At 41.5% G+C, this 17,601-nt stretch overlaps 1 protein-coding gene across 2 annotated transcripts in view; it reads left to right on the top strand.

The window, feature by feature from the left end:
- Positions 1 to 17,601, top strand: part of LOC124798102 (NADPH oxidase 5) — a 495,656-nt gene that overhangs the window by 38,007 nt on the left and 440,048 nt on the right. For both annotated transcript variants that reach the window (XM_047261353.1, XM_047261352.1), the window contains exon 2: positions 13,414 to 13,508. The gene's annotated coding sequence lies outside the window, so the exon portion shown is untranslated. The remainder of the gene's footprint in view (positions 1 to 13,413; positions 13,509 to 17,601) is intronic.

The following is a 17,601-nucleotide window of genomic DNA, read 5'->3' as shown; positions in this document are numbered from 1 at the left end:
AGTGTGTGTGTCTGTGTCTGTGTCGCATGTAAATTTGTACTTGTGTCAGTAGAACTTTACCAATGTTTAGTTTTGCGTTTTATTTTACGTACCGTGGTGACCTGCAAGCCACCTTAAAAGGAAGGAAAGATGACCTGATTGCATTCGTCATGTGATTTACGCTCGACACTGAGGAAAAGCATGATGTCCATCGCGATATGTATTCGCAAGAAAATGAATTAGAGGTATTATAGTTTCCAGTTATTTGACTGGTTTGCTGTAGCCCACCACGACTTCCAGTCCTATGCTAATCTCTTTGTTTCATAGTAGCACTTACATGAAATGCCCTCGGTTATTTGTTGGGCATGTTCCTGCTTCTCTTACAGTTTTTGCTCTCTACGGGTGATAACGTTTTAACACGCGTCCAGTCGTCCTGTTCCTTCCTCGAGTCAGATTTTACCACAAACTTCTTTCCTCGCCAATTCAGAGGAGGACTTCATCATTTCATATCTGAGATTTTAGAGAGAAATTTCCTCTTTACCTGTGACTTCTGTATCTTCCTTGCTTCGTCTATCGCAATTTTACTACCAGGGTGAAAGAATTTCTCATCTTCGTTTACTTCGTTGTCTCTAATTTGGAATTTACTTTTACCGCTAATCTTATTACTGCTGGTACGCATTACCTACGTCTTTCTCTACTCTTCGTTCACAGACTGTGTTCATTAGACTTCATTCCATCAGGTTTTGTAATTATTCCTCGCTTTCCATGAGTATAGAAATATAATCAACGAATCTTCTTGATATCCTGTCACAATGAGTTTTAATCCCACTCCTGAACCTTTCTTTCATGTATCTCATTGTTTCTTCGACGTACAGGTTGAACAGTAAGGTAGAAAGACGGTATCTCTGCTTTACGCCCTTATTAATCCGAGCACTTCTCTCTTGATCTACCATGCTTATTGTTTCCTTTTGATTTTTGTACATATTGTGTATCACCGAGCTGCAGATTATACGTAATTTTGTGAGAATTTCGAACAACTTGTTTTCTTGATTTTTCGTAGGTATTGATGGTGGTGATTCAACATGGCATGGACTTCAGGAGACATGAGGAGCCATTCGAATTCAAGATCCCCACAAAAGTGCCCACAGATCTCTTAAATTGATCGAATCTGGGTAAAAGGGATGCTAATTTATCGTCGTGGTGAACAGGATTGGCGAAGTGGATCAGTAAACCACTGTGACGCAATTAGGAAGCAATGAGATGATGAAGTGATTTGTTGAAAGTATAGGCATATGGGGAATGCTGTAAGCGATACTGATAAGCATTTCGACGGGAAGTAAATGCCGATTTTCGTTCCTTCCTTTGATATGCATAGTCTGACATTAGGTACCTCTATCGTTCACCCATGGGAGACGATAACGAACATTCAGTGGCTCTGTTTCATCACATGTAAACATCTCCGGCAGGATAACATCTCCACTGTTGGAATGAATTATTATATACTGTCATCTGATTTCCTACGCACTTGCACTCTGATGGCGGCGTGTTTCTAACTGTGTCGCTACGCTTGTCTCTTGTGCTTAGAGCATCCCAAGGCGGTGTCCTGCACTCAAGATAAAGGCTGTGCTGTTGGACCTGAGATGAGCAAAGCACTTGTAGAAGCAGTGGTTTGTATAAGGCATAATGAGGAGAAGATTCTGGGCTGTTGTTCACTACTGAATTTTCGAGTGACTTGCCGCTCTGTGGTCCGCCTGTCTGTCGACGACCGGCGGTAATCCTTCTCATCAGGACGTCGTCGTCCAGGAGATCGGTGTCCACGGTTAATTCCGACTATAGGCCGTCATTGGGCACCCCTGACACAGTGCTCATGAAGAACCTAGCGCCCTACGAGCTTGGAGAGCCCCTGCGTCGGGCGCACACGATTTGTCCGCGATCACTCGTACTGATACCGGGTTGGGGATCTTTAGTGCCCGGGGAACTGGATGTTTGTGTTGTCCTCATCATTCCATCATCATTCGTGAAATTGGCAGGATTGGCCTGTGTACAGATTTGGAATTTGTACGGGCGCTGATGACCACGCATTTGAGCGCCACACAAACCAAACATCATCATCGTCGTCGTCATCATTGCTCTTGATCTCCCTGCGCTCAAATGTCATCCAAGTCACCTAATTCACAAAACTGAACTTCGTTGTCGCGATAGAAGAACTCTCTATCCGACATGTAGTTACCTCTACTTCATGTGTTCGTAAGTGTAGCTTTCACCGTGTAAAGCTTCTACAGAAAGCAGATCACTACGAAAGGAGCGGGTCAGTTGCCTAAATACCTTCATTTTAATAAAACACCTTGACTTGATTGTTGATGTTTTGCTTTGCTAATCATCTTAGAGAGTATGTCGTTCACATCTTTGACATTTTCTCAAAATAATTGTGTGGCAGATCGTAGAAGGATAGACATCACTGCTGAAGTAGAAGAATGTTGCAATCCAAACATTCGAAAGTAAGAAATCGGGACTCTAGTAAAGAGAATGACTTTCGTGGCTCTACGTTTAGTGCAAAGAGAATACTGTACCTGTCTTCTGCTTAATCACCTTCACAGCTATATATCTAGATCTACATGTATACTCTATAATTCACACTTAAGTTCCTGGCAGAGGGTTTTTCGAACCACCTTCAAACTATTTTCCTACAATTCCGCCCCCCAAAAAGCATGCTGCAAAAACGAATACTTACATTTTTCCGTGCGAGCTCTGATTCCTATTCTTTTGTTGCAATGATCATTTATTCCTATGTAGGTGGGAGGGGGGGGGGGGCGTCAACAGAAATTTTTGTATTCGGAGGAGAAAGTTGGTGATTGAAATTTCGTGAGACGATCTCACCTCAAGGAAAAACTGCCACCGTAACTCGGGTATCATATCCGTTAAACTCTCTCCCCCATTTCACGATAATGCAAAACGAGCCGCCCTTCTTCGAACTTTTTCAATGTCCTCCGTCAATGCTGTCTGGTAAGGATCTGATACTGTGAAACAATAGTTCAAAAGAGGATGCACAAGCGTACTGTAGGCTGTCTCTTTAGTATACCTGTTGCATGTAGTAAGTGTTCTGCCAATAAAACGAACTCATTAGTTCGACCTCACCACAACGTTTTCTAGATGATCGTTCCTATTTTAGTTGTTCATAATGGTAATCCCTAGCTATTTAGCAAAACTGACAGCCTTTAGATTTGGGTGACTTATTGTGTAACCGCAACTGAACGGATTCCTTTTAGTACTCATCTGGATGACCCCACATTTTCCATTATTTATAGTCACAGAACTGTTCAACAGGTACTAACACGAAATGTGGATGGTGCGGCCTATTAAATCACTCTTATGTCATGGAGGAGTTTTTTTAGGTATCAATAACTAAATGAAGAGGATTCAGTCGCCACAAGTCAGTGCTTCTCTCTTATTTCTTAAGTTAGATATGCGTGCTATCAAGACGTTGGGGAAGTCGAAAACTGATTTGAACCAATTCTCTTCGTCTGGATGTAGAGACGTGTCCTTTCAGCAGCCAGCCACAGGCATAAATACACCGGCGTGTGTGCCAGACAGGTTCGTGTTTCTCAGACATAAACCAGCCGTAAAGTGTTTGGGTCTCTGCTCTGAATCTACCATCAGGTATTCTGGACAAGTCTGCTTTACTGCACAATTAACTACATATGTTACATCATGCGTCAACAGGTATGCCCCGATGCTGTCAATAATAAAAATTTTCCGTTAATTTGGACTGTCGCATTATTCTACACACACGACATGTACTCCGTCTGCTTATAACCTATTCAATTTTTCTTAATTCACCTTGTGTAAAATCGGGCTGTTCTTCGCCACTGAAGGAGTGTCTTCATAGCCATGCCACTGAATCGATGAATACACTATTCCTGTAATAACACCCAGCATATACTGGAAGACGAATGTCAAGCAGGAAGGTAAGTAACATTGAGCGAGACCAACGGATGCGTAATAGGACTACTGATGATCTCAATCTGTTTCAAGGACTACTCAAACAGGATCAGGACCACGTAAGATTCGTTGCCGTTGCTGTTGTCTTCAGAAACATACCGTAGTTAGACGATCGTAATTAAGGGCAGAAAGACTTGGTCGGTATTTCAACTTGGTGTAATGAATGACGGCTCTCTTTAAATGTGTAAGCATGCGAGATAATATTTATAAGAAAATAAAACAATTTGGTGGTATTCGATTACAAGTTAGGTGGTGAGCCTAAGGCGATGGTTGGTTGGTTGGTTGGTTTGGGGAAGAATACCAGACAGCGTGGTCATCGGTCTCATCGGGTTAGGGAAGGATGGGGAAGGAAGTCGGCCGTGCCCTTTCAGAGGAACCATCCCGGCATTTGCCTGGAGCCTAAGGCGAACATCACAACGTGTTTATAACTATGGGTACTAATAACATATATGAAATGCTACGATAAGTTATAACAGTATTGAAGAAATCACAAGGAAAACTTAGATTTGTTGGAAGAGTTCTTAGGAAAGTGCAGTTCATCCGTAAAGGAAATGGCATGCAGGGTGTAGTTCGCTAATTCTACTATGTTGTACCAGGATATGGAGTCTTTTTTATGTAGGTCGAAAAACGAAAACGCAGCGCTACTAGATTAGTGACAGCCCATATCAAAGTGTAACAGAAGTGCTCGAGGAATTAAAATGCCGATAATTTGAAGAATGGCGAAATAGTTGTGGTGAAAGTGTGTAGCGTTAATTTAAAAACTGAGCGCCCACCACTGTATATCTCGCCTGAGAGATTCTGTGCGTACACAGACAGCCATTTTTCTCCATTAGCTGTATATGCGAATGGAATAAGACAGAAAATCGCTAATATTCGTACGGCGTGCTCGGACTCCAACCATGTCAGGCCGTTTGAGGAATGTTGTCCACTAACAGTTACCTCACAAATGCTATTTCAGAACACGATGCACTGTCATGCTGGCATAAACAGTCACCGTCTCCGAGCCGTTCCTCTACTGTGTGCGGTACACAGTGGTTTAAAACTTGTTCACATACTTCCGCTTTTGGCGTTTTCTTAAGCGCAATATGGGGACCACATCCTTACGACAAAAAACATCCCCCGTACCGTAACATTATCCCCTCTGTGCTTCACTGTTGGCACTGCACTTGATGGCAGGTAACGTTCCACGTTAATACATTAATCACCAAACCCAAACACTTCCATCGGATTGCCACAGGGTATAAGGAGGTTCATCACTCCAAATCATTTGTTTCTAGTCATCCACTATACAGTTGCCTCACTCTTTGCACCATCTTAAGCGTCAGAGATGCATGCAGATGTCTCTGAATGGCTACATACTGTATGTTGTTGACAAGTTACAGTTGTAACGAGATTGCAGACCTAATATCGTATATCAGTGTGGTCTAATAAGAATGGTCTTGCACACTTCATGTTTTGCCTTAAAGGGATGTGCCACTATTTTATTGTTCCATGTCTCTTGTACGAAAGATAACTGTGACGTGGACAGTATTGCTTTGTCTCACGTTACGGACAAACACTACACATGCTCGACCTGAAGATGGTTGGATAACTCTAGTTAACAAATTTAAACTTTTTTTCTGCATCTGGTTTGTAAATGGGTGGATTTACCTAATTTTGGGATGCTGAATACACTGGTAAATCAGTTTTTCTCTATGATGTCACTATTCCTAGATAAACAGAAGAATAAAAAAAGGTAATAGCGAAAATTGACACAATTAAGTCAAACAAAAATACACATTCCGAATGTTTGAAATATATACTATTTTGTATCTATATATGGCCATGATCCAATAAAAGGTCCAAATTAGTTCAGAAGATACTTTCACCTTTAATCGTTTTTGGGTTTTAAAAAATACGACGACGGAGCTCTTCTTTTGTTTGCCGCTTCATCAATCTCGCTAACAAGACCCCAGAAATAATCATCGAAGGGTTCCAATGGCCTTGGTAACGGTGTTCCACGGTAAGAATGTCTTCGTGATAGCGTTCACCATGCTCATCGCTTACGGCTCCCAAATTTTCCGGGAAGAAATCAAGGTGAGAATGTAAAAAGTGAACTTTAAGTGACATTCTATACCCTACGTTCTTATAGTTGTCCAACAGATCATTGACAATGGTAACATAGTTTTTGTCTTTTCTGTTAGCCAAAAAGCCCTTCACAATTTCTTTAAAAGAAGACCAAGCGGCTAACTGGATATCTGTGAGTTTGGTATCAAAGGTTGGATCTTTCAGCAATTTTCTTATTTGTGGTCCAACAAATATACTCTCTTTTAGCTTTGACTCACTTAAAGTGGGAAACTTTTCTTTTAAGTAATTGAAGGCCTCACCTTCCTTATCCAGATCTTTTACAAAGTTCTTGATAAGGCACAACTTGATAAGAAAGGGGAGTCAAAATAATTTTATCGAGCTCAACCAATGGGGTATGGTTCACATTTACGTTTCCAGGAACATATGACTTCCTTACACGCCATTCCTTGACTGTATGGTGGTTCTTGGTGTCACGGCTGTACAAAAGACACAAAAAGCAGCAGTATTTCGTGAAGCCAGCCTGTAAACCTGTAGGGACTGCAACACCTTTTAAATCACAGCAAAGCTGCCATTCATTATCTTTATATTGTAATGCCTCTAGCAGCAAAGCCATGGTTTCGTAAGTTTCTTCCAAATCTACTGCGTAAGCCAAAGGTACCGATGGAAACGCATTGTCATTATGCAGTAGTGCTGCTTTCAAGCTTGTTTTACTGGAGTCAATAAATAGTCACCAATCCTGCGGATTACTTTGTACACCTATCTGAATCATCAGACCATTGACATCTCTCCATATACAAATTGAATTCTGCATATCGAAATACTGGGCGAAGGAAGAACCTCTTAATCTGGAACAGGAGATTTTTGTCACTGGAGTTGAAGGTTCCATTGTTGCAGTCTCGACCCCAAGAGTTCAGCTTGCTGTTTTGAAAGTTTAAGACCGCGAACAAAATAGTTCAGTTCCTTTTGATTTAACGGCTGAGGCGAAGGGTCATGATATTAGGGCAGTACTCTTCTATATGTTCAGTAATTTCTGATTCATTTGACATGGTGTCTGGTTCCGTGACTTTCAAGTTACAGCCGGCCGGGGTGGCAAGCGGTTAAAGGCGCTACAGTCTGGAACCGCGCGACCGCTACGGTCGCAGGTTCGAATCCTGCCTCGGGCATGGATGTGTGTGATGTCCTTAGGTTAGTTAGGTTTAAGTAGTTCTAAGTTCTAGGGGACTGATGACGTTAGAAGTTAAGTCCCATAGTGCTCAGAGCCATTTGAACCATTTTCAAGTTACAGACAGGAACAGGAGACCCCTCATCATGGGCACAGGCAACTGCATTGAAGATACGTTTGGATACTTTATTTTATGTCTAATTTTGCTTGAATGTCCCGAAATATTTGCAAGACAGAAGTAAGAGTCTTAATAATGGTCATTTGGCTCACACCGCACCATCGTAACAGCGAATGACATGGCTAGGCGTTTTCCTTTCAACCATTCGGTTAAGTTTATAGTACAGGTGATGCAGGCAATATGAGGTGCAAAATTTCTATCTTGATAACCAACAGGACAATCGAAATACAATTTATATGCCTTCTTAACCAAATCAGTGATTGGTTTTCTTTGAGCTTTTGGAGTGAATTTCCCACACACATAACAAAAGCTGTCGGGGTGCTTTAGACAGCAACAAGATTCACTACTTGCCATTTTTCTTAGTGTAACTTTCAAACACAAAAAGTTTGCACTATCTTTCGAAGAAAACACTATATGAGGATCTTTCGAAGAAAACACTATATGAGGATCTCTTTCACACCACTGGATTACCATACCAACCATTTACTGACGATTTGCAGATCTTCTAGCTCTGCTCTGCAAATCAAAAGCCGCGCGGGATTAGCCGAGCGGTCTTAGGCGCTGCAGTCATGGACTTTACGGCTGATCCCGGCGGAGGTTTGAGTCCTCCCTCGGACATGGGTGTGTGTGTTTGTCCTTAGGATAATTTAGGTTAAGTAGTGTCTAAGCTTAGGGACTGATGACCTTAGCAGTTAAGTCCCATAAGATTTCACACACATTTGAACATTTTTGCAAATCAAAAACATACTATTAAACATTAAAAGGAGAAGAACAGCAAAAAGTGAAATAATGAATACGAAAAATAAAAAAACTTTAAAAAGTCAAAAATGGTATGTGCTAAAACATTTTGAAAGGTATACAGAGTATGCCAAAAAACCCACACATATGAACCGTTCCTCCAATCGAAATTTCAATGACGACAAATGTATTTCAGAAACAGGATGGTGTAAAATCGACTCTATTGCTGTCAGAGCCCCGTCGTGATACAAAATCTATAAGGTTTATGACATGTTCCTGAAAATGTAGCTCCACACGATACTGTGCAGTCTATACAGTACCAACAGTGGTTACCAAAGGACCACAACAAACACTGTAGTATACATATTCGATGTACGACATATTTTGGACACGTAAGTCAGAAAGGTGCGGTAAGCATACTCACAGTTATAAGAAAGCTAGCATTATTTTGTTGAAATATGGCACGTAAAGTTGCCTGAACAAAGGACAGTATTTCGATTTCTCAAACTTCCTAGCAATTAGTGTTTTGTTCTGAGTGGCCTGAATAAGTAGAAATCAAGATGCAAGTTGTATATCTTATGCTCTCACAAATATCTACAGTCCGTGTTTGTTCACTATGCTGCTCAGTAATATAAACAGCTTGATTTTCGTCATGATTCTAGCGTTTATACTTCCATTAATGAGGGACAGGTTTGCTACGGTATGAGGTGTTTGTGATTTATGTGCAGTGGAAGCCGACTCAAAGGCAAGGGTGCCCCAAGTAGAGCAGACAATAGGCGCATTCAGGCCCATTCCCACTGTACTGCCCGTCCGCCAAGCCAACAGCAAGGACAAAGTTGTACTGACCGTTACGGTCACGTGAACTAATTCGCTGCTGCTGGTCTAGACCACTTGTGTGCCACCATTTTCCATACACTGGTTTCGCACGCAAACACGTCACTTTCGTAACAACACAGCTACATCTAAACCTACAGCACGCAAACCACCTTACGATGTGTGGTGGACAGTTCCATCCTACCTATTTCCCTGTTCAAATTGCGAATGGTGTGTGGGATGAATGATGTGTCGGTAAGCGTCGGTATGAAATTCGTCGCTGAACTCTTCTGCTTACTAAACCAGCCCGTAATGACTCGCGGTGCTCTTCGTTGGACCTTTCCTATCTCTTCTACTAAACCAACCAAGTAAGGGTTATTAATCCAGTGTGGTATAGAATCTAGACTGGCTAACAATACTCAAGAATCGGTCGAACGATAGACTGATTAACAACACTCAAGAATCGGTTGAACGAGTGTTTTGTAAGATATTTCTTTCGCGAATGAATTACGTTTCCTTAAGATTCCTCTAATGAGACTCAGACTTGCAATCTGATTTTCCAACGCTATTTAGACGTGGTCATTCCACCTTATGTAGTTCCCTACTGTTACTCCTAGGGTTTTTAGACTCCTACTATTTTCAGTGCTTCATTTAAATAGTACAGTCAAACAATAATCAATCTCTTGTGTCTTTATGCTAGGGCAGCTACTGAAACAAACAGTTGGATCAAGGAATTGAAGGACGTCAAAAAAGGAGGTTTAACTTACGAAAATAAAGTGAAGATGGGCGGCACATCATGCGTCTATACCAGCGTTTCCCGCAATGTGTTCCGCGGAACGCTGGTGTTCCGCGAGAAGAGAATAAGTTCCCCGCAAAAAAACTATTAATAACATGGCTTTTTTCCTTTTTCGACATTTTGACAATACTAATTTTTTAAAACGTTATTATAATTTCTATGTTATTAATTATTTTATACCTGAAGTAACCAGTAAATAAAACAATTTTTCTGATGCATTAAAGTTTTATTAAACTTCAAAATTAACGATGTGTTCCGTCAAAGTACCTGGATTCTCGAAGTGTTTCGTCAGAGGAAACGTTTGGGAACCACTGATCCGAATGAATGGATAGTAAACAGCCCAAAGATGATATTGACTGAATTCCTAGAGATAATAAAAAGAGCGAGAATATCTAATAGACGACTGATGGGATAGCATTATAAAACATTCAGCAGCAGCAAGGATAGGTACTACTGACCACAGTGCATGCAAAAGTGTGGAGGAGGCCTTTTATCCGACATAGGACGTCGGATGGCTGCCGCTGCCGTTGCTGCTTGTTGTCCTAATTGGTGATGAAGCTAGTCAGTACGAATGTTTCCCTAATTCAGTGTTGTCATTACCTTGTTAAATTACGTAGCTAATTTCTTGTCACTAATGAACAAGTAATTTAAATACGATACAGATTAAGAAATAATTAGTAAATCCTTGTAAGGTATATTGTTTACGTGGGAAATTGACGTGGAGAGAGATCTCTTCGGTTATGTCATATCTTGTAGGTTTTTTAGCACACTACAGATGAGTTTTTCTTTAGTATTATTTTTGCGTGTCTTTCTGGTAGTCGCGATAGTAAGACAGCAAATCTAATTTCTGTTTTCACGATCCGCCTACAGTAATTGCATTCAGCTGCTGTTTGTCTGAGAGTCCATCCGAAATTTCCATTTAGGCCTCAGTTTATATAATGGTCAAATTATGTTTTCTGCACTTGGATGCACATACATCGATTACAGTATCATAGTGGTTGTCGTTAAGCACTGTGAGCAAAACGACACATACTACAGAGAGAACATTAAAATAGTGACACTGAAATACGAATTAACGCGACAAGCGCAACGAGTCTCATTTGAAGCTGATTTTTTTTCCATTAATGACAACCACGATTACATGCTCGGAAACATGTGACAATACAACAGTGGTCTAGTAGCCAACAGCCCTAATGTTTATAGATTGCTGATTCTAGTCTCGAACTTTAAACAGTTGTCCAGATATCAGCGTATTTACTGTAATAAACATTTGTCTCCGTTTCCACTCAAGAGGTATTGGTTATCCGTCTTCTAACTAGCCTGTTGCGGCCCGCCATAAATTTCTCCCTTGTGACAACCTTTTCATCGCGGAGTAGCACTTTGACCATACGTTCTCAGTTATTTGTTGAATGTATTCCAGTCTCTGTATTCCCCTACAGTTTTCGCCCATTACAGCTCTCTCCAATAGTCTGACGCTTTAACATATATCTTCTCATCCTCTTTCTCGTACCTGTCTCTGTTTTTCGTACGTTCCTCCCTTCGCCGATTCTGTTAAGAACCTCCTCTTTCCTTACCTTATCATTCCTCTAATTTTCTACATCCTCCTATAGCACCACATCTCGAAAGCTTCGATTCTCTTCTTTCCGGATTTCCCACAATCCATACACTGCCGTGAGCCAAACTTACGTCCTCAGAAATGTCTTCCTCAGATTAAGCCCTATGTTCGATATTAGCAGATTTCCTCTGGGAAGGAAAGCCCTCTTTCCTGCGATGATCTGCTCTTTATGTCCTCCTTTCGTCGTCCGCTTTCACTGTTGATTCTCAAACTGCATCAGTCAGCAATAGGAACCAAAGAAGAAAACAGAGATAGGCTCCTTTTAGATTGAACTTCCGGCCTCGATTACAAAATAAATTTATTACTGTTCATTACATGCTTCGGCTGATGCCATCTATTGAAGGAAGTCTTTGCTCACAAACATACAGACCTGAAATTCAAATGAGAGACCACGCACAACTTAATAATAATATAGGCTTACATAATGACTGCGGACTGCTATAAGGAGTTTCTTTCCTTCAGTAATAGTTTATTTTAATGAAATTTATACTTCTGATGATAGTTGCTCTTATTTCCCAAGCGAGTGACTGCTATTCTCTTATGATTATGTACTTTGGCTAGCGGAGTATGTATGTAGATGTAGATGTACTTTTGCTTCAGTGAATGATCAGTAATTGAGGATATTAGATATACTCTGTCCTTAAAAGATAAGTTAGATTTTTGTTTTACTTCTCAGTTCCATTATATTACGATATCTCTAAAGGATTATAACAGCTTACAAGTTATTGAGAGCAGACAGTTCGACTGATCAAACAGAATCTGATTTCATACGTTAAGTATTGCTCGTTTAATATGTAAATAAGGTTGCGTGCGGGGCACCCACTCGGAATTTAGAACTGGTTCGTTGTTCTGTGTCATAAACACTAGCGAACGAGTGGGTAGATTATGGGGCATTTCTGAGTGATATTGCAAACAGTAGCTGAGTCCAATACAAAAGGATTGCCTGCCGAAACTCAAAACTCGTTCACATTTCTGTTACGATCTCTTTGTCCGGCAATGAATGCTAAAACCAGCATAATGAAAGTATCTGTTTACGTAAGAAATAATTTGTCGTGGCTTCGATCAACCTGAAGATTTTGTTCCCACGTCTCAAATACCAAGGAAGTCAGACAAACGTCAGGTACATATACATATATTCTTTTATCACTCACATTACATTCATATTTCCTCATCTCACGGATCATTGTATTACCTTTTATTTTCTTCTTTTAGAATGGTTGAAAATGTCTGCGATGGTAAAGAAAATGGGTCCGTTTTTACTATCAAAACATTTGTTTCTGGCAGTCACGTTTCCATTTGTTTAATTCAGGCTGCACACGGAGCACTTCGGTAATTATTATGATTGTCAAGTTATTGTTTTTACTTTCCATTACATTTGAAAATTTAAATGATATGCTTGGTATACTTAAAACGATAATATGCGGAAGAGCCGACAGATCTGGGTGATTTTTTTTTTAAAGAAAACAGAATGAGTTTAAAGTTTTAATGTTCTGTTGACGACGTCACTGGAGACGGAATACAAGCTGAATTGGCGGAAGGAAATATCCCAACTGTTATCTTATGCATTTTACGGTAACGACGGAAAACTTAAATCAGGATATCCGGTCGGAGATATAATCCGGCGCCCCGCCGAGTACGAAGTAAGTTTGGTAATCATTGCGCCCCCTCGTTTGATGTCATTTTTTAGACTCAAAAGGAAGTTTCACTAAAGCACCTAATAAATTACAATCTTCTTGCATTTTTCATGACAATGTTTCCACGTAATGTCAATTTTTGAGCTAATATACATGCACAGAGCCGCTAAAGCTTTATATTTTTAGCTTTTCTAAAAAATTTAGTGATTGCAACGGAATGCTACTCATAAGGCTTCCAGTGGCATCTGACGTTTTCCTGTTCTTGTCATTATAACCTTTGCTGTTTTCTGACGTTCCTTGGGCTGAATGACTGCGAAGATGCTACGTGTCCATTTAATTTTAAATTTACAGTTTAGCAATAACTTTTCCTCTACATGTTGACTGTCGATGTTCTGTAATCAGATAGCAATACGGCTGTCTTTTTGGTTGCAGGAGTTGCTGGAACGAGTATTCAAGCTGTTCGATCTGGACAGAGATGGAGTCCTTCGGCAGGACGACTGGATAGAATTTCTGAAAGAGCGATTGACGTGAGTACCAGTATTTGTTTACAATTACATGATAACTGCACGTCTGTTCTGCATACCGTAATAAAACCAAGTGGAAACTGCGTGAATCTCTCGGTTTCGCGATGAAAATGTTCAATTCTTGCAACTTGGTGTTGCTGTATTATTGTCTAGGAGCTCATCTTTTCCATTCGAAGAAACTAAAGAAATAGTCGTCATTTTTGGCTGAGGGACACAGAGGGTTCTTCGCCCACCTAACTGGAAAAGGTTCCATCCTTAGCCCACACTGGCACGTTTCCCTCGTGATATATCTCTTAAGTCTATGTTTCAGTGAACATTAACGTAATGAGTGCGTGTGATGTTGAGATGAAAGTACAAGGTGGAAAACGATACTGGCATACAGACTACTTTTCTCGCAGAGCGTTGGAGGGCCGCCGAAATTAACGACCTAATCCGTTCGAACGGGTTACCAACTATAGCGTCACATGCCAATACTGCATGAGACACTATGGAAAAGTTTGGAATTCAGCCTAGGCTACGAGGGTGCAATATGTTTATTAAGAAGCATATGCCAACACCACGTCTCCTCTGGGTTGGCGAAATCACAATAACTATCTTTTGCAACTGGATTTCGTGCTAGATATTTCCGGGTCGAGCTTCTCCGTACTGAGATGTTTCAGTAACCACGACCATAAACATATGCCGAAAAAACGGAATAACATATTAAAACATTTAAAGCAGGTAAAAGCATCCAATTTTACTGATCTTCATGGGGAATAATCAATTTAGCACGTTCGTCAGTGTTTAAGGACACAGTAAAAGTTTCAGAACATGTTCGTCAGACAGAAAAAGTATGTTGTATGGTGTTCGGTCCGAGAAAACTTTATTACAATGTTAGAAATGATTTGATACACATGTTCAGTAACAGAAAACATAGAGGAACGGAAGGTACCGGCATACGACAAGAAAGTCATTCTTATGTGAAATGTCAAAATGCCCTATGTTGACAATGTTAAGTGCATCAACCAGCAGCCGCATTAAACCATGGATGTGTTGATGTATCGCTGCACTATTACGTGTGGTTTCGATGACTTCCAAAATATGAAATCGAGGACACTGTTGCTGATAGTTGGATTTGATACACAGAAATTTATAAATATTCCCACTAATAGTCTAGAGGATTTATGTCCAAAGGGAACTTGATCCAGTCCTTCCTATACATCTGCCACGGAATCCAAGATGAACATTAGTCAACAGTGCTGTGTTCGCCAAATTCGTAGAGACTACTTAAACAGTTGATGCTTGCTATAAGTAGCGTGATACCATGTATCGCATGTCAACATCACTTTCATGAAATGAACATCAAAACACTGGTGCCGAATCTAAATAAACTCAACCAGACGTAACCGAGAGGCCATCGTGAACATAGCTTCATGTCGTATTGTTGTATGTTGTGTTCTTGTGAGTAACTGATAGGGTGTTTTGAACATTTCATGTAAGAAAGAAGTTCTTGCCGTAGCTAGTACCTTCTGTTCCTTTATGCTTACTATGAAAAATGCTGCGTGAGGAGGTGTATAAAAATGGTTCTGATATGTAACTAAAGCGTTTCCGAACCAATGACTGTGTATTTCCTTCTTCTATACAGGTTCTGTCCCAAAAGCTGTAACAATAACTTTTTTTGAAGGAATTTATTGCTTTTTAATGTACAAAACCTTAAAAATATTGAAAGTACATCCCTTCCGAATCCATGCACCTTTCTCACCCCTTAGTCCAGTCGCCATAGCCTTCTTGGAGTGCGTCATCCGGACCTCAATAAGGCAGCGCACCGAAGCCTCTTGCCCACTCCAACGACCTGTGTTTCAGGGTCGTACTAGAAAATCCACGTCTCGTTGCCTGTCACTACTCTGTCCCAAAAATTAGAGTAACTTTCGCAACGTTCACTTCCCGCGTCACTTCACGGATTTCCACTTGTTCGCCGGCCGGTGTGGCCGTGCGGTTCTTGGCGCTTCAGTTTGGAACCGCGTGACCGCTACGGTCGCAGGTTCGAATCCTGCCTCGGGCATGGATGTGTGTGATGTCCTTAGGTTAGTTAGGTTTAAGTAGTTCTAAGTTCTAGGGGATTGATGACCTCAGATGTTAAGTCCCATGGTGCTCAGAGCCATTTGAACCATTTTTTCCACTTGTTCATCGGTCACAATTTTAGGGACCGTGTTTGGGCACACCTCTCTCATCACTACTTCGCCTTCCAAAATGAGATAAACATTCGATTTTGACATATTAAAATCCTCTGCTATTATTCTTAGGCTCAGGAGTAGACCCCTGTTCAAAACTTTTGGTACTTTCTCCACATTTTCGTACTTTTGGGGTCATAAAAGACGCATGAAGTGCTTGTTGTCGTCGACGTTTTCTCCGCGTATCTGGAACATCTTGTGCTACTCGTGAGTTCTTTTCTGGGACGTAGCTTCCTCTCCGAAGGCTTCCTGACACAGGCCTACCGTCACAGAGTCCGATTTTTTAAAGTTTAATGCAAAATTTGATTGCATATCGCTGCTGATTAACAGCTGCATCCTGAATCTCGACGCGACACAAAAGCACGCTACTGACGAAACGCGATCCTTAGCCTGTCACTACCCGAGACCACTGAGCCAAGTAGCATTCGTTCAAAAATGTGTGGGAAGTTCAGGATGGCTGTTAGCGATCATGTAGCCTTGTGTCCAAAGTAGACCATAAAGGCTGAATAATGTTGAGATCTGGTACCTGGGGTGGCCAGGGGAGATGCGACACTTGATCGTCGTGCTCCCAAAACGAGTCCTGGTGGATGCGAGATTCGTGAACTGGGTCCCCGTCGCCTTGGGACGCAGCACCACCATTGGGGAACAAACATTGTACCATGGAATGGACCTGATCAGCCAGAATGGTCAGATAATCCTTGACAGTAAAGCGACCTTGCAGGTTGACCGCGGCTGCCCAAATCACCACCGAACCCCGTTGTGTTTCGCTCTTGGGACGTGAACTCGGCCAGAAGTTGGAAACAGTATGAAACAAGACTCATCCGATGGAATTACTTTCTGCCATTGCTCCATAGTCCAGATTTTATGGCTTTGTTCTAAAGTTCAAAATGTTCAAATGTGTGTGAAATCTTATGGGACTTAACAGCTAAGGTCATCAGGCCCTAAGCTTACACACTACTTAACCTAAATTATCCTAAGGACAAACACACACACCCATGCCCGAGGGAGGACTGGAACCTCCGCCGGGACCAGCCGCATAGTCCATGACTGCAGCGCCTTAGACCGCTCGGCTAATCCCTCGCGCTAGCATTCGTTAGCCCTGAAAAATTCGATATGTGTTTTTTTATGCCAGTATTTAATACCGAAATCTCAGTAGACTGTTACGATGGAATATAATTACCTTGTGATAGTGAAAGGTTATGCGGTAGCGTTCTCGCCTCCCACGCCCGGGTTCCCGGGTTCGATTCCCGGCGGGATCAGGGATTTTCTCTGCCTCGTGATGACTGGGTGTTGTTGCTGTCCTTAGGTTAGTTAGGTTTAAGTAGTTCTAAGTTCTAGGGGACTGATGACCATAGATGTTAAGTCCCATAGTGCTCAGAGCCATTTGAAGCCAGTGAAAGGTTGTTATCTGTACAGTTCGATCCTAGATTTTGTGTGTCTGGAGAGCTTGCATAACGTGAAAAGTTGACGCCGCTGTCGTTGGGAAAGGAAGTCGCTGTGGTGAATGGCAGGATTTGTCTTTCAACGTTCCTTGTGAACTCGAATCCGGTGTATTAACTACTTTGAAACTTGAATCGGCAACGCCAGCATTTGCAGCGCCGAGACTACTGTCATACAAAACTGTTGAAGAGAGGTAACAATAATCTCCATCCGGTACTAGCACTCCAAACTCGCTTGGATAGCCATGTGTGTTAAAGTGCCGCTTCGAGTCAGGGAGATGCCCTAGCACTGGATCGAATTCGTCCGTCGAATTAACGACCGGGATCGGTGAACTGGCCAGCCGATGTGGTTTTCAGACAGTGTCCGACATCCCACTATGTGAATACCAGGTAGTGAATACCAGCCTGATGCCCAAGTCCGGCCTCAGCTGCACGATTCAAAAAAGA

Source organism: Schistocerca piceifrons, chromosome 5 (genome assembly GCF_021461385.2).
Source record: "Schistocerca piceifrons isolate TAMUIC-IGC-003096 chromosome 5, iqSchPice1.1, whole genome shotgun sequence".
Taxonomy (NCBI): Eukaryota; Metazoa; Arthropoda; class Insecta; order Orthoptera; family Acrididae; genus Schistocerca; species Schistocerca piceifrons.
Note: the sequence above shows the minus strand (reverse complement) of the source record. Positions and strands in the feature narration are given on the sequence as shown.